The sequence below is a fragment of the Protomyctophum parallelum genome, assembly GCF_964188405.1.
Source record: "Protomyctophum parallelum genome assembly, chromosome: 10".
Lineage (NCBI taxonomy): Eukaryota > Metazoa > Chordata > Actinopteri > Myctophiformes > Myctophidae > Protomyctophum > Protomyctophum parallelum.
In genome coordinates this window covers 34,725,749-34,748,748 of record NC_139704.1, presented here as the reverse complement: position 1 = coordinate 34,748,748, position 23,000 = coordinate 34,725,749, and the positions used below count along the sequence as shown (strand labels likewise).

Sequence of the window (23,000 nt, the reverse complement as noted above, 5' to 3'; positions counted from 1 at the left end):
AAGGTGTACACCAGGTGTACACAAGGTGTACACCAGGTGTACACAAGGTGTACACCCAAATGTGGGTGTACACCGCGTTGATAAATGAGGGCCATAGTGTGTACAAGGGGTTCCTGACTATACCGTATCCATCACCTTCTGCTTTTTCTCACGGCCAAGCTACACCAGGCTTTTCTCGCCCGTTTAATCCAAACGCACTGTACGCGCGCAGTAAACGCATACGCACGCGCGCAAAATTGCCTGGTGTAGCTTGGCCGTCAGACAGTGGACACACTGGATCAAACGTGCAGGCTAGCAACCCCCCCCCCCCCCCCCCCCCCCCCCACACACACACACACACACACTTAGGGGTACAAGTAAACAAAAAAAGTATTTATTCACATTTAGTAGTGCATAGAGCAGTCTGACGTCAATATCGGTAGAGGACGCAAATCCACAGGTTTGTGTACTTTTTATTTGCATTATAATCCCCATTGGGGGATTTTAGATTGCCTCATATAAGAACTATGTTTGAAAAATAAACATGTCATCCTGGCCGCTTCACTCATATGGATATAAGAATCAACTGACTGAGAGAAAACGCTAATGTACTGAATTAGTAACATTTTCGCTAGAAGCAGACTGCATCATATATGAGTGACTGACTGTTGCAAACGATACAGAGACACCTCCCTGACAATAACGCAGAGACAGCTTGTTTATTTTTGGACCACAACGCTTATATGAAACGATTTTAAGATGAGCCCATGTTATTCTCCATCGAGAAATTACTTCCGCGAACCAGGGGAATCGAAGGGATGAGCGAGTTACGTCAGGACTTCGGTGCTCTATGTCCCCTAGTAATGTATAGTGTCATACAACTGTGTCGCTTGCCAAAAGAAATTTAGGCATTCAGTTCTCAGACTTCCGATCCTGGTCATTATACACCAGCTGTATCATTAAGAAGGCGCAACACAGAGACACCATGATCATGATAGACCTAGAGAGCATCCTAAAGGAGGCCTAATGGTGTGATTTGCAACCTGACTGAACAGGACCACAAACAACACCTGTCAGGTGTAAAAGGAGCAACTTGGACACTCAGGCATGAAGGAAGCATGAGTTCAAGTCCATTGCTCTCCGCATGTTGGTGGAGGGTGTGTAGAGCCCAGGATCACATTAGATAATTGACACAGGGGTGAAAAATGGGTTACAAAATCGTGGGATAAAAATGATAAAAGAATAAATAAAATAAAATACTAAAAACAACTTAGAAGGATAGTTAAAATGGCAAAAATCACAGGAACACCACTGCCACAGCTTCAGGACATTTATACCACCCACTACAGAATAACTTTTGGGAGGTCCCCCAAACAACTGAATGGCTGGAAAATGGGAATTAAGAGTTTACATACAGCAGTACACATAGTGCATGCATAAACGTTCCTTAATGATTATATCTGGTTTCAGTATTTAGTTTATGATGTATTTTCGCTATTATTAAGGTTATTGTAGAGGTCAACTTGTATTGGGGTGGGGAGGGGCGGGGGTCGCGAGACACGGCCAAAGCATTTCCGGGGGTCCCCAGCCAAACCCCTGATTTAGTCAACTAAAATGGTACTCACTGAGTCGTCTAAAACTAGACGAAAATCAGCATGAGTAAAATATGAAAAACAACCAAATCGACACTGCCTGCATGTCACCCGTCTCTTGCAACCGTACGGTCTAATGCCTACAAAACATAACCCCCATGCCTCCTCAACGCAAACACACTATTACGACATAATCCATGGAAAGCACTCATTTATCTGGTGTCAACAGCAGCTTGATGGTCACTCAGTAGTCCCAGATCTAAACACTGGAGTGAGCATGCAGCTCCACTTAATGCCAATGGCTCCGTCCAATCTAACCTCCATCTTATCGACCAGCGTCAGCCCCCATATAAGCGGATCATCTTTCACTTTACTGATGACCCAATAGACATGTCTCTCTCTCTCTCTCTCTCTCTCTCTCTCTCTCTCTCCCCCCCTTCCCCTCTCCCTTCATGAACGGACAGGATGACAGGACAAGGACAGATGAACCAGGTACGTGAAAAAGGTTACACTTTTTGTAATGCCCAACACTCTAATTTTGTATTCGTCGTCCATTAAGAATCAGGAATCAATTATTTGTCAATCACTCATGTAGTTACAAAATGTAACTCATAGTTAGTATCAAAGTACAGCTCAGGCCTAGACACCCAGGTAGAAAATCACACCCGTGTGAACTTCTGTGAAGTGAGGGGCGCTCTTATCATCGTACATCCTCATGACGTAAAATACACACTATGCCTATTTGCTCAGATACTATGACGTGAAATTCTCCATTAATTGTCAATGGGAATGTAATGTTTGTGTAGGACGAAGATCTACACTAATAGCTGAATATAGGAGGGGCTAGTGCCCCTCAAAAGTAATATGGCAGTGCCAAAATAAGGTGGGGTGCTTCCCGGCCTGTTTGCGGAGACTGAGAGCCAGACGGAGAGGCAGGTGCTAGTGACAGGGAGTCCATGGCCAGTCTCCATGTACTTCCCCTCCCCATGGAGAGAGAGAGACACACGCACACGCGCACACCGCAACTCCATCTACATCTATATTAAGCTATAATATTATAATCATAGACAACAGAGTAGGAGGGAGCTAGGTCTGCATGCATGCACACAAACTGCATGGACATTTTGGCCCAGTGATGGCTATAATCACACTCCTCAGTGTTCAGACTATTCACTAACTAAGCGGTAACAGAGAAACCATGGCATTTTTAAACACATGAACTCTGGCGTCCCTATTCTGTTGTCATAGTCAAACATTCCACAAAGAAATGCTCACAACGAATGTACCCCGACGTGATTTATGGCAAAGAGATTTTGAGGGGAAGGGGAGGGGGCATGTATAGACCCCTGTGGGACTGGACCATTCCAAGCAGTTTGGCTATGCCCAAATTTATCCCAATGAGTGTTTTTATGCAAAACTAATGCTTGGAATGGATTCAGCCTCATGAAAACCCCCTAGTTTGACATGTCGCATGCTACTTAAAGCAAAAGGAAACAGGCCATTTTCAAAACTTTCCCCTCAGACAATTCCAGGCAACTTTTTTTTTCTGTTATTCAGTATTGAAGATACAAAATCAGCTGAGTTTGGTTCTTTTGCAATTAGTTTGAGGTCAAATTACATTATTAATGGACTATTGAGAGCTGGCCAGTGTTCTGTAACAGGAGGTACAGGTACAGTAAGGACTGAATGTCAGAAGGTTCACCCACGGGCACATCCAGATGTAACTGAAATCCTTGTGTTCAGCTGGTTTATAGCTAACCTTGAACCTTGTTTATTGGTACTACTGATTGAATGAGCAGTGCTTGGACTTGAATGGCAGTGGTTAAAGAGTTCACTTTTACTAACCTCGCCTCACCAGGCTTTCCACCTCGGAGGAAAGTCTCTGTTCCAAAAGTACCGTGTGAACCGGTCTGGAACGGATGATATCGCTACGTCATGTTGTAGTGTTGTTTTGTAGTCATCAGGCAGGAACAATCAAACGGAACTTCCTTTTCCCTCAAACCGGAAGAATAACAATAAAAGCTCTCGTAGCCTGTAGCTTTTATTGAGAAAAATCGGTTTGAGGGAAAAGGAAGTTCCGGAAAGACTGATGACTACAAAACAATACTACAACACAACGTAGTGATATCATCCGCTCCCGACTGGTTCATAAACCCGAAATGGAATGGTGCCCAGGCTATACATACAGGTAGTTTTAATTTAGGTTTCTGGGTTATTACTTGCGCAAGCAGAGCGCGCAAGTACTGTAATCGCCACTAATCGGCTGCGTATGTCAGTCGTATATCGGTGTTGTCTGTCGTCCAATCAGGGATTGGCTGATGACCTAACTAAGATACGTTTGGTGATCGGCTGGGTATGTATGTATGTACTGTATGTAACACTAACATGTTCGATAAATATGCACGCATACACACACACACACACACACACACACACACACACACACACACACACACACACACACACACACACACACACACACACACACACACACGTTTTTGCAATTCATAAATAGATTAGCACTGAACAACCATTCCAACACATCAACTACTGTTCAACTCTATGCTTAAATAGCAAAAATACACACATACACACACGCACACACGTACACACACGCACACACGTACACACGTACACACGCACACACACACACACCTCACTCTGTTTCTCCCCCAATAGCAGATCAAAGGAACACCTGTACAGTTGTGCATGTCAAAGCGATGGCATCAGATCATAAAGCACGAGTGATGGCTTCGCTCTCTCTCTGTCTTTGTCTGTCTGGGCACAACAGCGATGTGCTGCATGCCATTTCCAATTTATGCTTACAGTACTGGATTTGAGAGAAGCTGGGGCCATAAATCGATGCCTTGACAGATGGCTGTGGAGAAAGAAAGGAGAGCAGGGGGTATAGTGAGAACGTGACGCCGTGCAGTCATAATGAAACGCAGCATTGATAAGAAACTCTGCGCATTGCAGTCTGCCTGTCTCTCTTCGTTCAAGGTGTTCCTCACTATTCCGTATCCATCACCTTCTGCTTTTTCTCAGACAGTGGACACACTGGATCACACACACACACACACACACACACACACACACACACTTAGGGGTACAAGTAAACAAAAAAAGTATTTATTCACATTTAGAAACTGTAGTTGCATCTGAAACCGCATGCTCACTGGTTTTGAGCATGCTAATTCCAGACCTCCAGCCAGCTTTCTCCCCTGATTTTCAAATCCCCATTCCGCGTGGTTCGGTCACCCTGCGTCCCACACCGAGGGAGTGCCACACAAACACCATAAATAACTGTCACCTCTCACTGTCTCAACACAGACAGATTAATAGCTGTTAGCTGTCCATAACAGTGGCATAGAAATGCAACAATGACACTAATCAATCTATTTGGTATGCCAGTGTCATCTTCTCATTGACCACCATCGTTCACTGTCATGTCCCAGCAGCATTTCCTCTCTTTCTCCCTTGCACTCATTCGGTTTCTGGCCCACACTGGTTTCTATAGAAACCAGGTATCTTTATCTATAGTGCCCTGACCCCTGTCCGCAGTAGCGTATACATTCACACAGCATCAGGAATACTGATATTATGGATACTGTCAAACTATCATATTCCAGTTCCAGGCTATATACTGTATTCTGCAGTTACATCTTCCAATGATGGCTCCTTTACAGTACTAGACCGGTGCCGCTGGCATACTTGAGAACGGTGCAAGTCGGACATGTGAATGGACAGATAAAGAGATTTTTTTTCTATTAGATAGACATTAAGAGTGCATGATGGCTTATAGCTATTTCCTCTACCAATGCCTTCCGACGTCTAAATATCCATAACATTATCCAAGGATCCAAGGCACTCTGTTCCAGTGAGGTGACGAAGGCTGAGTGCCGAGGGACGAAGGCTGAGTGCCCGAAACGCGTTGGTCCTTCTTTTTGTAATGTTCTTTGCCATGCCTTAACTCTTAAATAAAAAAGCCTTTCACCTCACTGGAAATGGTAAATGGTGCATTTATATAGCGCCTTTATCCAAGGCGCTTTACAGAGATTGTGCATTACATTCACCCATTCACACACACATTCATACACCGATGGCAGCGGAAACCATGCAAGGCACCAACTAGCACATCGGGAGCAATTAGGGGTTCAGTGTCTTGCTCAAGGACACTTCGACAGTAACTCTGGGGGAGCCCGGGTTCGAACTGGCAACCTTACGGTTACCATCCAGGCACTCTACCCCTGAGCCACCGCCGCCCCTGGAACAGAGTGCCTTGGATCCTCTTCTTTAACCTCGCCAACGAGCAACTGTATTCAGTTCAACAAACACAGGAACACGGCAGCGCTCCCTTTTCCTCTATTCAACATCGAAATATATCCATCCTGGTTTCTCATATCAAGTGCTTTTTGGTCAATTAACCCTTTCAATCTGGCATGTCATTTTAGATGTCTCTATATATGTATATCGCAACATGTTTTCAGAAAACTATTACAATTAAGAAGCCGTTTTTTCCGTCCTCAGATGAAAAAGGGCTAATAAAAAATGTCTACATTGTTTAACATAAACATCAGCGGTATCATCACAGGATCAGTGTTGACAGCATCCCACTCCTTCACTTATATCCATAAAATCCAAGGAAGCAAGTATATTGTATGTACTGCATAAAGCAAGCAAAACATTATTTTGCCAAGCTGTTGCTATAAACACTACACCGAGCTTCTGATGGGTAGACATGGCTTCTTTTCCATTTAAAGACAAGTTCCTCAGAGACCTATGTAAATATACAAGAAAATATACTGTACTGCCAAATAAGGCCAAATAAATTAAGCCTGGGCTTTTACAATTCTGACACTGTAGTGTTTGAGTCGACCCATTTGCGGCAGAGCTACTAAGAGAGTAATGGCGGATCCAGTGATTTCCATCTGTGCAGTCCAATGGAAAGCAAACAAACCATCAAAAAACATTCGGAAATTCAGTGCAGCTGGGAGTGAAGATTTGCCGAAGACATGCACAAAATATCCTACTTTTTCTCTCTCTCTCCACCCATTAAACTTTTTAATGGGGATTCCACCACTTACTGTAATAAGCATAATTCTGGTTGACCTATAGACAGCAAGCCCAAAAAAGCAACTAAACTACAGAAACAAAGTACAGAATCATTATTTTTAATATTGGTAATTACTATCCGCAATTACCATTATTACCCCCGTTTGGCAGATTCAATATAATAATGATTGGATGATACATAGACCGTGCTTACAGAATGATTTATTTTTGTAAGCGGATATATGTGATATTTGACTGAGAGACTGCTATTGCGCAAATTCCAGCTTTTCAGGAGAGGAGAAAAACATATTTTTTTCCAAAATGAGTTAATAGCACAGGCAGACTCTTCACATACTAGAGCATGTCTGAAATAAGTGTCAGAGCTGAAATGTAAATATTAAATAAATCATAACACGTAGCTAGGTGTAACCACAGAATTGAACCTTTCAAGCCTGTTTTCTCAACTCGCTGTTTTCTGCAAGACATTACTCTATAAGCCATACTGTATCTCCAAAACTGGTGGGTCAAACTGAACAACCAATACGTCAACCAATACGTCCATGACATGAAAAAACGAAAATTCAAAAAAATCTCTCAGTCCCTCAGTCAAATTTGGTCACATATAGTGACAAAACTCTAAGTACATTAACATTAGACCTTTATTATCTTTGAGTCAGGTCCTGGGTATTCTGGTCTTGTGATACAGCAATTTACTTACAAATCCATCATCGTCACCCATGGACACGTATGTTTCCTGCAGTATGTAATTCAATGTAACAGGTGGTAACACTATATCTGGGTTAGTGGGTTCCGTAATTACAGTATGTGGGTAGAACATGGTATATGCTATATGCTATAAACTGCCACAGTTAAGGTCCACTGTCATGCATAATGTAGTAGAATAAAACACATACTGTAAGCCAGGACACAAGTCACACACTTCTATTGTTGTGTGTTTCAGGCTGCCATTCGCTGCACCCCACGGCCCCTCCCGACTCTCTCACTTTCTGTCACGTCACATGCGAGAAAGCAGAGGCAGCATAATGTATAAACACCTGCCCCATGAAATGAACAGAGGAAGGTGAAACGGACAGGATTTGGAGCCGGGGCGCTATCAACCAACCATGAAGGACCGTCCCGTGTTCTAGTGAAGTCTGTTTGACCTGAACAGCGATCCTTGACGGGAGCTCCCGTGGATGTAGGTTCTCAGACCATAGGCCGTGGAGTAGAGCCAGGTGGAGGGCAGGTTAAGCACAAATAATGAACTCCGGCACTGCTTCACCCGAGCTTGAACAGAGCTAGGTATGAGATGAGATCGGCTAACACAGACATTGAGGTATCGGGATCGGATCGGAAGCGAAAAAAAGTCGGGACATCCCTAATATTTTATCTTAACATTCTTGCAGTTCAATTCAATACAATTCAATTCAATTCAATTCAATGTTGTGTAGAGTATTTTGAAAATTAACCTATTGAGACCCGAGGCCAATTCTGAAAATGCCTTCTAAATCAGAGGTTCTCACTTCTCACACTTGACGTACAAGCTTGCAGTGCAGCACGAATATATTTGAATAGCCAATGCAAAAATCTAAAATGACACAGGAAGAGGACGTTTTTCTTATTCTTCTAATGGGCAAATTGCTAGAATTGTTCAAAATTGTCAGGTATGTTTATATAATGATAAGCAATCACACAAAGCAGACCGCTAGTAATTATATAGTCAACATTGTGTGTTAACACAAAGTGTGTAATCAATTGACACCTAATTGTTAGACATCCCACAAGAGAATGTACTTGGTATTTGTGACATAAGAGGGAACTAGGGGGGTGTGTGATAGAGAAAGACAAAGAGGTGCAGAGAAGCAGGGATGGATCGGTGGGTTAAATCACCGGCAAGCGGATCAGCATGGCTCTTCTCTCTGGGAAGAGGAGATTTGTACGGCAATGGTTGTGATCGAGTGGGGTAAGTGAACTCCCATCACTCTTGATGTTCCCACAGGGACGGACAATGACACTACACTTAGTCTTCAACTCCTAAAAACCTAACAAAATGGCACATTAAAAAGTAATTTGGCCTCAGAAGCATTGGGTCATTTTGTCCAGTGATAGGCGGTACTCTCCTTCCAATGGCTCCATCACCCAGGTGTACCACTAGGTCATTCACCCATTTTCCGTCGGTGACCGCAGAAAACTGCCACAATGCTAAAGCTCACAGTTGTCCAAGAGCAGTGCACACTGCACATACCGGTAATACACATGAACAATGGTCACTTACTTGTGCACAACAATTAAGTGGCCTGGTTCGAAGCGTGAACCATTTCACATTGGGGCCGTTGTTTAAAGCCCAATTTCACTTTTAGGCCTATTATGCAAATGTACAGCTATTATAATTTTATTCTGGGACTCCACTACAGCTTTGCATGATTCACAGTTCAAACAACTCTTTATGCAGCCCCTCTTATCTGTAAAAACCCAGCCGTATTAGCTCTTGACTCATTAAGGTGCCGTCTAAAAGCCCACTTTCTTATGATTGGTCAACTTTCTTTTTTAGATGAATGACATCCATGTGTAACAGTGTTATATAATTACACAAAATATGATACAAATAAGTGCTTCTACCTGACTTAATTCTCCATGGTTCATGTGTATAAGAATGCATTAGAGGTCACAGCTCCTTCAAGTCTCCTCCTTGCCCCCCGTATAAATGCCTTGCCACACCTCCACCTCTTCCTTCTGCATTTCCGCATGGAACGAGGTGGGTGTCTTTGTTGTTCTCTGTATAACAAAACAAGCATTGTGCTTGTTGCAAAATGACTTATAAAGTGTTTGTTCAACTCTGTTTAGAGAGGAGTCCTTGCATTAGGAACTAACGTGGAGACCTGTCTGTGATTATTCCTTGTCAGAATAAAACGTTGTTTCCAAAGAGAGTTCTGGGTCCGTCTGTCCATTCAACACAACGCAGAGAGAGAGACAGACTACACCGGTTACACATGTAGAGGCAATCTGGGCAGAATAAGAATAATAAGAAATACATCACATGTGACATACTATAGGCTTGTTTTGAAAGTAGAAAAAACTACCATTCTGAGCAATCTGAATTTTGATTACTTTATCATTTGTTTACCTCATTATTTGAAACTTTGGCCATGTTTAATATATAGTATCATAACCTATATATGTCAGAGAATTAAGAAATGTTTAATAGGCCCCCTTTAATGACTGCTATTGTCATATCTATAAGTATTCACAATGTAAAAGTAACTTTGCTTATCTCTGTAGCTTGACAAGGAGAGCTCCTGATGAGCCAATAGCAGTGACACACAATTCAGTATTTAAGTCCCGACGTCATTTTGCAGTGCTACGTTACGTCCGGGTCCAAGTGGCACCAGCTCCCGTCCGCATCTCATTGTAAATGGAATATCTAAACGCGTGAATCTTTTTACAATGATGTTATTTTTCAGAAAGGAAGCCATTTAGGGTTAAAATGGGTCTTAATGCTTCCAACTCGAGTAGAATTACTCGAGTAGTGTCCATGACAACAAAAATATATGTGTGGAGACAATAAAGACTATTTTTATCATTATTATTGAAGGTGCTCGGTAAAATATTTCGGGGGCATATTTAGAATGTGTGCAGGCTTGAGTACGTTGAATCTAGTTTGCATTAATGAGGATTTAGTAGACACAATAAAATAAAATGGCGATAGTATTCCATGTGGGGCAGACGGCCTGTCACAGCCAGATTTGGGAGAGCAGCGCAGCTTTGTTGTTGCGAGGAAAGCGGTAAAATGAGACTTTCATGGTTGTTTTCGTCTCATATTTAGTCCGACGGAGCGTCACAGTATAACTCTATGGGGACACAAAAGCGACACAAAAGTAGGACCCGGAAGTATCTCAGGAGGGGGCGCTCACGTCACAGCTAAAATACTGAATGATGGGCTCAGGGATATGATGTAACACCATAAAACATGTGGAAAATTACAAACAAACGTTTGCAATAATTGTAATCATTCATCACTGGATGATTTCCAGAGCAAGAGAAACAGTGTGAAAGGGCGAGGAATATACAGTAAAAGAGTAGAGATGATAAATAAGAGTGTAGAGAGGAACAGGGGCCTCAGCCTCTGCATTCATGCGGCATCATGCCGGTGCCACCCTTGCCCTAGCCTAAAACGCCTGAATTTTCATTTCGTTTCACTTCATTATTCAGACTGAAAGCCCTTCCCACAGCATCAGTTTCTGGGATGGGCGTTGCCAAAGCGTCAGTCTGAGTTTAAATATTGTTTAAATATTGTTTTCAAATAAAAAAAGACAAAAAAATAAAATATAATAAATAAAGAAGAAAATAAAAACAGGGCATGATTTCATTCTGAATGAGTCATTACATTACAATAAGTTACACTGCTAGATTGTGTAAAGAGTGGAGAGCATACAACTAAATACTGATAGGTTCAGTGTGACATTTGAGCAAGGTGATCTAGGAATGGCTGCCCTATAACATAAAACTTGTTTGAATTGTCAATCATATCATGGCGAATTTTCTCCATATGTAGTATACAAGTAAGTTCAGTTAAGCAGGTCTTGAAGTGAGGTACTTCCTCTGATTTCTAGAGTCTTAGGACTTACCATACGATACATCATTGTATTTTGCACAGAAACATTGTGATTTGACAGTATTTGAGAAGAACCAAAAAGTGCGGTCTCTGGGTCAGGTTAAAACACACATCCATACACATCTGAAAATCTGAAAATCACACCAAAATGTATACAATTTTAGTCATGTCCAGAAGAGGTGGGTCAGGGTACCTTCTGCCATTCCACATCAATCACATAGTGGGGAGGTAGTTGGAAATATAATGTAATTTTGTTTTTGAGTGTCTATGCTTAACTTTAAATTGTATTCATTGATGTCAACAGATGTCAACAGAACAAGACCGAATTCTACGAAGACCCTCCTCCCAGACATCATCCCCAATCTGCATACCTACTCCTAGTTCTTCCTCCCAAGCATTTTTCAAAGAATGTGTCTCAAAGTTGATTTGTTTGGAGTGTATTTATCACTTTAGAGAAGCGTCAGTCTTCGGAGATTGGTTCACACCAACCAATCAAAATAGTAGCATAGCATGTAAACAAATGGGCTAAAATGTTGAATGATGATGTAATGTTTCTAAAACCTCTCGTTTCTGTAAAGGAAGTATTTATCATAGGGCGATTTAATAGCCCTATGTTACCACATGTTTGTTGTTTGACGTCATCGAGTTGAAACGGCACTGATTGGCTGTAGTAGCCGCGGAATCAGAGCATATCTTTTCATGATTTAATGCTGGATGGAGCCAGGTTACCCTTGCCCAGCTATTATTAATGACCTATGACTGGAGGGGCAGCAGTATATAATGTGGAAAAGCTTCAACAATGTCCTGAGATAATCTGCATTCCAGTGCTGTATTCCTCACTAAACAGTGGCTGACAAGAACTGCACTTCACCATGAAATAGACCATCCACATCCATTAGTGTGGGTATGTATGCACAGCCATAGAGCCTTGATCCACTGCTGCATACAGCACTCAGCCAAATAAATAAGTGAACACTGAACAAAATAAAAACCAAAAGATAAAAACATTGATCAAGTTGTTTTTCTTCTTTCCAGTCCATCCAAAACATTACCAAAATGTTGTTTTGAGTGCAAGTCCAGTCGCAGAACGGGGACTGTGCCAGATCTACCCCTGCAATCAATATGCCATTTCTGTTCTCTTTCCACCTTTCTTTCCTTGTCTCCTTCACTTTTCCAATTGCACTTCCGTCGCTATAGCTAGAGATGGAAGTAAATTGGCCACAGCAATCACAATCCATTACATTCTATTGTAACAGGCGATTCAGCATTACTGCTCAGCTTAGCCTCAGAGTTAGGTCAGAGTTAGGGTGAATATAATTTTGGAAAACAAAGAAAGAAGTGTACATTTTCCTCACTTTCTTTTTAGCAGTGGCTAAGGACGGCTATATTGGTGGGTCTACTCCTAAGCAAGTTTATTGTGACAACTACTGCCATGCATGGTGGAGTTTGTTGTGCACTTTATGATCCCCAGAGGATGTGCCTACTGATTTTGGTGACTTCATGGCATTTCTTCTAGTCTAGCACCTCCGTTAGGCCAACATTTCCACTTGCATAAAAGGATACAGAGAAATCTAACTGGTGGATTACTGTCAAACTATAGCTGAGCATATTCATGCTCCCCGGAGGATGAAATCTAACCACTATAAAGTGACCTTTCCTTTGCTTGTTTAAATTTTAGCTCCACTACTGCCAGTGTGGAGCTGGCAAGTCGGTTGGTTCAAACCACTTTGTTCCGTTTGGGTGTAATTAAAGTAGCACAGCTTCTAGGGGCTGCTAGTGGGGCTTTTAGACCAGTGGTTCGCAACCCTTTTTTTTGGTTCAGCTAGGGTACCCTTGTAAATATCTTTTTCATCCACGGCAGCCCTGAGTGACTTAAGCATCTTAAATTTATATCATATTCAATATTAAAATCTTTCCCACTATGATATAGTATTTAATGAGGACGATTTTGTAACTCATTTTTCACCCCTTTGTCAATTATCTAATGATCCTGGGCTCTACACACCCTCCGTCAACCTAGTCCCCATATATGGGGGACATGGGGAGAGCAACGGACTTGAACTCATGCTTCCTTCATGCCTGAGTGTCCAAGTTGCTCCTTTACACCTGACGGGGGAGTTTCCCTGGTTGGACGTAGCACGTGGAAGGAACACGTTATTCCAACCAGTTCCTTTCCCCTCCATCAGGCGCCCCGGCTGGCCAGGGGGAGGCAGTTTAGAGACCAGGATTACTGCAGGTTTTTTGTGAGGGTACCTACCCTAGGGGACACGGCGAGAACATACAAACTCCACACAGAAAGGCCCTTTCGCCAACCCCACCTTCGTGTATGGGCACTGATGAGGAAACACGCCGCCAGCACCCACAGCGTCCCGAGCGGGAATCGAACGCAGGACCTTCTAGCTGTGAGGCGACAGCACTTCCAACTGTGCCACCGTGCCCACCACAAAGCTGACCTTTAATAGCATTTTAGAATATCATTGGTGATGTGTAGTTATTTTTCACGATATACAGTATGCATAATTGTATAGCACTGTATAGCCCAAGGACGAAGGAAAGCAATTTTCACACTACAGTTAGACTGAAGAAATGGATAGTAGGATATATGTAGGGAAGTTTCAAGCCAGTTAGCTAGACAAACCATGCGGCCATTAGACTGTAGCCTATCTTGTTTACCGTTGCTTACAATCTGTGAATAATGGATTGGTCATTGGGGGCAAGATAGAATGGAAAGAAGAAGAATATCAGCTATTATTTTGTGTCTCTATTCTCTCCAGGGGTAAGCTGTCATAAGAACAAGATTTGTGTGATTAACTTCTTCCTGCTATATGCCAGGGCTGAGGAAAATAAAGGACTGATGCTTTAGTTGGGAGCACAAAACCAATATAGGCCATATGCCTTAATTCTCCTAATATTCTAAATTCAATTCATTTAAAAAAAGATTGAATTTAATGAGGATATATAACTTTCAGGCACACGTGCGCCTTCACAGACGCAGACGCAGTCAGTCACACACACACACACACACACACACACACACACACACACACACACGGCAGATCATTATTTATTGCGATGTAATCTACTGTTCCATATCACCCTATCTTCTCCCAGCTGTGGCTCACAGAAGGCACTGGCCACAGCCATGCCGAAGGCTAAGCTCTCTGAGGTGCCCTAGCCTCGACAATCTTTCATTCATAATGGCTTTTGTTCGTCACATTCCATTTTTGTATTCACAACTCATGGCCATTGTTATTTTCTATTTATTTCCTGGATAAATGCTGGCCAGAAGATGCCAATTAAAGGTATCTTTTTTAGGTATTTAATGCCATCAGATGTGTCACTAATTAGGGCCCAGGCAACTCCCTCTTGTATTTGCCTTTCTTCTTCTATCTTCAGGAAGTCTGTCTTAATTCCCATACATGAAAATAAATAACGTGTGGCCATAATAGTCTTGATGGCAGCACTGCAGCAACCACAACCACATTTGTTCAGCTGAATTGACACCAAAATAGTGTCCCACTGTCATACAATTGGTCCTCACTTAATAATCATGATAATACCTGAAAATACCACCATTTATTTCTACTCCGTCCACCAGTGACATCATCGTTAGGCAGATTTCTTTTACAAAAATATCTAGATTTTTATTATCGTGAGAACGATGGCTTCCATTTTCACATTGCAACTTTTCAGGAATAGAAAGCCTGCAGTTTCTATTAGCTTGGTTTCGGAGTAGAAAAGAATTGTGCCTTTTTATCATGATTATTACTGAGGACCTATTATATGAAGATAGGTTGAAAAGTGGTGAAGTGGTCCTTTAAAGGTATTTAATGTTTGTGTTAGGGACAAGATGACGTAAATTTCCCCTTCATTGTCAATGGCGTTTTTAAAACAAACATTGAACTAAAAACAAACATTACACCTGTATATAGGAGGGGCTAGTGTAGTGCCCCTCAAAAACTGTATGCAGTACTGTATTTTGAATTCTATCCTAAAACCAATTAATGCAAATAGACTATCTTAAGTCTCCTCACTTACGGGACAATCAATCTTTATTAAAACAAAGACATCACTATGTTGCTGTTCTTGATATAGAACTTGAACTGGCTTGTGACCTTGTTATTTGGATCAACGCCTATTATTTCTCCTAATGGTACCAACATCAAAACAGCATGATATTATGGACAAAATATTATCCGACGACAACATATTCTACTTTTTTGGTATGAGAGGATAAATCTTGTCAAATGGTGGTCGGTGGCTCAAATGCTGAATAAATAATGGGACTTGATATGAAAAAGGTCGAAAACTCCCGACCTATACGCCCACAAAGCAACAGGGGCCTCTGGTATCAGACATCGCATGATCCCCAGGCAGAACCTAGCTATTAATATGAATCCCCTGAGGATGCTATAGCCTGTAGTGTGACAACATTCTAACATTGGGCCTTACGCGGCTACAGTCCAACTCTAATAGAAGTAAGGGCATCACGACTTTAGGGATCATAAGCTCTGGGGCCCGAAGGTGACATTGCATTCTACAACTGGCAGAGACACAAATGTTATTCAACTTGTCCCTTTACACTTTGTCCAATTTTTTTATGGAATTTGTAGGGAATTAAACAATGCTTAAACAATTATCCATGCTTGGCCTTTTGCAAGAATGAACATGAAACAAAAAAATACTCTTAATTCGTTGTTCTGAAGCATTTCATGTTTAAAAAGATAATGGAAAAATCAGACCCGTCTAAAGTGAGTGGTGCTGTACTGTACTTGTGCTGTACGTACTGTACAAGCCCTCATCCCTGACCTTTGTGTGTGTGTGTGTGTGTGTTAGGCTGTGCAACAGTGACACTTGGTGGTGAACAAACGCTATTTTCGTGCTCGGACAGACCCAGCCACCCAGCCAGGGACAGACCCAGGGACACACATAGCTGTCTATAGAAGTGGTTGCACCACTCAAAAATAAATAAATGACAGTCATATACCAGCTAAACCCCTTGAAAAGTAAACATCACACTGATAAGAAGCAGTATGCGCGCGCAGCTAGGCCGGAACCAAAATAACCCGAATGGTCATATGTAATATGATTGGTCACAGCGCTCACGTGTAAAAATGCATTCCATCGAACTTTAATGATTCAATCCGTCAATTCCGTCAAGTGTCGTTCAAGGGTTAAGATGGCGTTTTTGTCCCAGTGTGAAGGAGGAGGCTTAGGATGTTTAATGTGATCGCCCCCCCCTCTTGAAATAAATACTCCGTGTCATTAGAAGGGAGGGAGCGCTCCCCATGACCACGGTTTGCTCTGCTCGGCGCTCGCCATGATTTCAACCAGCTGCAGACAAGGGAGAACAGCTGTCGGTAGTTGTGATGAGAAGACGTTTGGGTGAACGTATTGTGCTGACTGATTCCATAGACATAAAAAGGTAGATGACACCCCCGGATCTGGGGCATGTGTATCGTATTGAGCAACAAACAAAAGGGGCTAACGTCATGTCAATGTAATGTCAGAATCATCACTTCCTACTCTGTGAGAACACTTTCAAGACCCGGAAAAGACGCGCTGTGATTGGACATGGTCACTTTGAGTGGCAGCCTCTGGCAACATTTGCCATTGACAATGAAAGGAGAAATTAGGTCAAATGTCCGCTAAATCTTGTCCCCACGGCCCACACGTCTCATATTTGTCCACCAAATATGACCTAAATTTAACCAACCATTCACATAAATTCAGTTGTTCATGAGATGATGCATGATGACGTATAATGAAAAGAGCGCCCCTCACTTCACACAGGTTTCCCTTCAATATGACAGCCTACCTAAGATACATTGACATGTATCTCCAATGAACTAGCAGCAGCTACTTTTCTATATCTGTGAGTCTGACTGATTCAGTCACTCCAATGGAAAGTGACAACTATAGTTGCAGTGACTGAATATAGACCGGCTTTGCAAGCCGGGAAACATCTCCAGTAAAAAGTCTGATTTAAGACATTTTCAGTTCAGATCTCAAAGTGAACAAAACTACAATGTTTTCCATAGGTGCAGTGAATTTTGATAGCCTCTGCACTGTATCTATCTCAAAATGCACCACGTGTGTACGTCTCTGTGTGTACGTGTGTATGCCTGTTGTAATCCATGTAACGCGAGAACCGCTTGCCCCACCAACTTCAAATTTGACACACGTGCACACGAGTCCATCGGATCACTGGTTGTCCAGAACCAGCACAAAAGCCTCTGCCCAGGCTCCGGACATGCAGGGCCCCGAACCAGATCAATCCTAGATCTCCATATATATGGAGCTGGCCTGTTCTGACATCACAATAATGTTCTGACATCACAATGATGCATGACCTCGCCCTTTTATAGCTAATTGATCACACCTGATTACCCCCCCAACAGGCACTGTTCTAGTATTGGATTCCCATAGCTCAATCTCTCCAACTTTCGTATCAGCAGTGCATGTCAATCAGGCATACACACTTGACACTCGATTTTACTTCTCAGTGATGTGATGTTTGTTGCATGCATGTACCGTATGTGGAAAATTCTTACATGCATACATTTAAGAATCTACACATGTATATAGTAAATACATACAGTACACACATATGTGTACATAGAGTACGAACCCCCATTCTCGAACCATCAGACTACACCCATAACACCTTTTCGCAAAGGAACCACAATTGACCATTTTCACATGGTGGCCATTTTGCTCGTGGGGTGGCCCAAGTGGTCAGTCGTCTTCCAGGCTCTACTCTAGTCTCTTACTGTATACTGTGTGAGTTTAACTTCTCCAGGCTTTAGTCCAAGATGTCTTTGAATCATATTTGAAAATGATAGTTTTCCAAATACATTTGTTGAAAAGTAATCACTCAATTGTAACATTAGGTTTTTCAACAAAATTACAAGAACTAATAGCAGAACCGCATAAACAGGTTTTCACATAATACATAATGTATTCTCCACGAGTAATACCACATTGTTGTACACTGACATTTGAAACCCTTATAATGAATGAATTGAGTGAGTGGAGATAGCCATGGTGACTCTCATTAACCCTGCCCCATGTGTACAATAAAACCATGAATACATCCAGCCCTCACACTTTCCAAAGCCCCATTCATACCACACACACTCACAATAGAACACAACACGAAATACAAGGTTTTGTTAGCTCTGGAAATTGTACTTGGTCGCTACTATGTTATCGTTGGCTTGTGTGCACAATCCGGTGAAGGATGAAATCGCATAAAAGATAGCATGTATTAAATTTGTATAAAATGTGTCGTCAGATTTAAACCCTTAAATCTTGTTGCCGTGTCTTCTCTTTCTCTGTGTTGGGGTGCAATGTGATGCATATCATCACTGCCGGGCGCGCAGAAATCTCCATTTTTTTAAAATAGATTATGATGTAGTGGGTTAGGGTTAGCTTGTAGATGCGATATTTTAGCTATTTTTGACAAACAAAATAAGATTTTGCCTATGGATAACATAGGTTGCTGAAAAGTAATAATTTTGGACATACGAGTTTTCCGTCAGACAGGAACGATATATACTATTGATGAGAGCTCTGCTGAATGTGATTGTGCCTTGCAGCTTGCAGCACCATCAAACCACCGTATTTCAATTGCTAGACCGTCAATTTGCCATAGCACGGGCAAGGGCTGAATATGTTATTCAAGGCGCCTGAGACAATAATAGAAGAGGAGCCATGCGGGATGAAAGGTTATAAAGAGGGAAAAAGAGTGAGGGGAGGTGGGAGAGAGAGAGGTATTCAAACGGAATACATTTAGAGTGTGCTCTGCTTTGACTACTGAATAGTGCATTACGCTGTTAAAGTTCCTGGGAATGGGAAGTGCCAATCAGCAACCCTTGCAGTATTCGACAACAAAAGAGGTCGTGACAACAAAAGCATCTTAACTCTGTTTCCTCCACATCCCAACCATGAACAGTTAACAGTTAACTCTTCGCTGTCCATCTCACAGACTGTGTGGACATACGTACAAACTAATACCTTTTTTTTAACTAACTCACATGCACATATATCACATATTCCTTTTGTTATAGAGCTGATTTTAGTCATCTCAACTATCTCAAATGGTTGACATTAATGGGACCCTTTCAGAGTCAAGAATCATGGGTTGCGGTGTGCCACAGGGTGGTATCTTGGTCCTCTATTCTTTTTCTTTAATGATTTAATTTCCCTATGCAATCTTTTTATATGCATACATTCTGTTATATTGGCAATAAAATGGTGGTTGAGAACACTCTCAGTGCAGAACTTGCAGAACTAGATGGTACGAAAATACGTATTACTTTTCATTAGGAGAGGTAACTACTCTGTAATGGAGTGGAATCTGCAGAAAAAAATTACATTCTGTGTTTCACTGAATTCATTTAAAATGGCAAAGTAATAAATAGGGACTATTTATCATACTGTACGTCGATTTAATAGCCAGATTGAGTTACCGCAGTGGGGGCAGCCATGTTTGTTGTTTGACGTCATCGAGTTGAAACGACGCTGATTCGTCGTACAGACTTTCAATCTGAGACCTCCTTCGGGAGCGTCACCAGACCCTGAATCGCCTGAACATATTTTTTTAATGGGCTAGCGATTCAGGGGCTGGAGCCAGGCTAGCATTATATTGTACCAGAGAAGCACAATAGAAAGCCTTTGGGCTTTATTGTGTTTTAATTATCAGTATCTTTTTTGTGTAGGCCTATTATATAATAGTGTAACAGTGTTGTATTGTGTTGTTGTTTTTAATTATTTTAACCACTTGAACACTATATCATTCCTACTTGTCATGCGTTGCATTTTCGTCAACGAGTGAAGACAGGAGGGCCTAGTATTGAGCCCGTTAAATAAATAAATAAATTCAGTCAGTGCTTAGAATCACCTCTAGAAGGCAGAACCCATCCGCAGGTAGCTGAAACTTTCCATGGATAGGACATATATAATAAACTGGTAGACCACATCTTCTGCTGTCCTACAAGCCTTTTTGAGCTCGCACATTTATTTTATTTTATTTATTTATTTTAAATATTTATTTATTTATTTGTATTATTAATATTATTATTATTATTATTTTTATGTTTTAATTTTTTTTTCCAGTCAGATGTCTCAGATTCCATTCCAATTTATGACTGCCTTGCAGCCTGGCAGAGAAAACCTTTCTAGTTTTCATATTTCTGTTCGGTTCTGGTGGCAGGACCAGTAAACTGTAAGCCGAGTTATTCATTCAAAAATGGATCAACTATTGTGTTTCAATTTGAAAGTGTTTGTTGTCTTTCTAATGCCAACTATGAACTAACATAGGACTGTCCTGCTCGACTGCTTCACATTTCTACTGGTGCAGTTACCTAGACAGCAGTATATCTGTACTGTAGTCATTCTAAAACAGTGAGCTCGCAATGTGTGCAAGTGAACATTTCGACCTAATGGTGGAAAGGCCATTGGCCACAAAATCAGTATAAGGGTTCATCCTCTGGGGAGCATGAAGGCACACTGCATATATCATGGCATCTAGCCAGTAGTTGGAGATATACAGCCTGATACACAATGTAATTCATCTCCGTTAACACACACTGTAGGCCTGTACAGAATATGTGTTTGGTCTTTGGTCTTCTATTTCTTCAATCTCATGTAATACTGTTTTTGAAGTAAGAGTAAAGACCAAGAGTAAGACTGGCATGTATATTTCTTTATTTACTGGCTTACTTATTTTATTTAATAGTGTTTTTTTGTTGTCTGTGAAGCCCTTTATACAAGTGATTAAACAATGCTGTACATTTCAAGTTATTATAATAAAGTTTAATATCAGTTTGGTTTCCCTTAAAATACCTTCTTGTTCCCTTTCTCTCGCTCTAATTCACCCTACCGTATCTGTCATCTATATCTGACTTTCTGCTTGGGTAAACAAGTCCATTCTCAAGCAGGGTGACAGCCCCCCCTGATGTATCCACTTCTGTGTGCGCTCACACACACACACACACACACACACACACACACACACACACACACACACACACACACACACACACACGCACACACACACACACACACACACACACGTCCCTGTTGCATTCCAGAGGTGCCTGGCAGACTCTGTCTGCCCTGCCAGTGAACCCTTCAGTTGGCACCACCGAATATATACGCCCACCTGAGACTCACTCCGGCCCACAGAACAGTGCGGACGGGGAGGAGGAGGAGGGGTTGTGGGGTGTGGCGGAGGCTCCATCAGGGACAAGGCAGAGCCACGGACACAGATAGGAGGGTAGGTCTAGGAGCCAGAGGTTAGAGGGACGGGGAGCAGGACAGTGTTAAGCCCGCCAGGGTCATCATGCTGATATACAAGCAACCTCGGGTATACACAGAGTTGCGACCAAATCAGTGCTGGGTTTGTTACTCCAAAACAAAATATTAACTTTGTATATTTTATAACTTTCAACTATAAGGGCTGGGCCCAATTGACCGAAGGTTTGAAAAAAATGTTCATTACATTGGCATTCAGATCTCAATTGCACATGGTTAGGATGTCCTGTTATTTATTTGATCATTTTCTTCTGGCTTGTGAGGTAACTCATGTAGGTTTAGAGAGGATATGGAAACAATGTGCACATGTGGGCTAATGCATGTACAATGTGTGTTTGCAATTGCAAGTTACCGGATACATTAGGCAGGCTTTAGAGCAGTAATTAGAAATCAGGGTTTCCACTGGTTGCCGGTCCGGTTCAGAATTCTATTCAAAACCCTTCTCTTCACATACAAAGCACTAAACGGACTGGCCCCGTCCTACATCTCTGACCTCCTATCATATTCCTCCTCCATCAGGACCCTCAGGTCAGCAGACAGACGACTCCTAGAAGTCCCAGCGACAAGGAAGAGGCTCAGGGGCGACCGAGCCTTTGCTGTCGCAGCTCCTATACTTTGGAACAGCATCCCACTCGCTGTCAGATCTGCCCCCTCCACTGAGAGTTTAGGCTCAAAACTTTCCTCTCCTCTCAAGCCTTCCAGTCCCCTTAATACTCTTGCACTTTATACATAGGATACGTTTTCCGTACTGCCTTTTAACTGCCCTTAACGTCTCTCTTGTCTACTGTACCATAAACTAGGCATTGTTTTTTATTTTTTTATTTTTTTATTGTTTCACTGATGTATTGTATTGCACTGTATCGTATTGTTTTTCTTTGACCTGTGAAGCACTTTGGTACGATGAGAGTCGTTTTTAAATGTGCTATACAAATAAAATTTATTTGTTTTGATTGATTTGATATGTACCGTGAGGACAGGTGATGTGAATTTAAATGTAATATTCAGTCGAAGCAGTTCAGAGATGAAATAACTAATATTGCTAATATTATTATAGCACAGACCTGGCAGCAGCAAGTCACGCTAGTTCTAAGCATCACTAGCAAGTTGTTACTAATAAAATAATACCCAAAACATTATTAATATCCAATGTGATGTCCAGTTCTCAAATAGGTTACTTCCATCCAGAGAAATTAAATGTATCTGTTCTCAACTTTGCTAGCCAACATTGTGATGTGCCATTGGAAAATAGCACGTTGTGTTTTTGGAAAATGTTTGCTTCAGTCTGATATTTTGAGATTATGAATGACATGTTTTGGTCAGGTAATAATTAACTAATTATTGTTACCACCCAACACTGGATCACGAGGAGGGGGTAGACACATGGGGCCAACAAATACAGCCTGTGTATTTGTACAGTAGAAAAAAGAGGAACATCATGTTCTGAT

General features: G+C 41.7%; 1 protein-coding gene across 1 annotated transcript in view; it reads right to left on the bottom strand.

Annotated features, from left to right (window-relative positions):
* nrg3a (neuregulin 3a) overlaps positions 1-23,000 on the bottom strand; it is a gene marked incomplete at both ends in the record, with an annotated part of 501,581 nt that overhangs the window by 40,195 nt on the left and 438,386 nt on the right. The gene's annotated exons all lie outside the window — the stretch shown is intronic.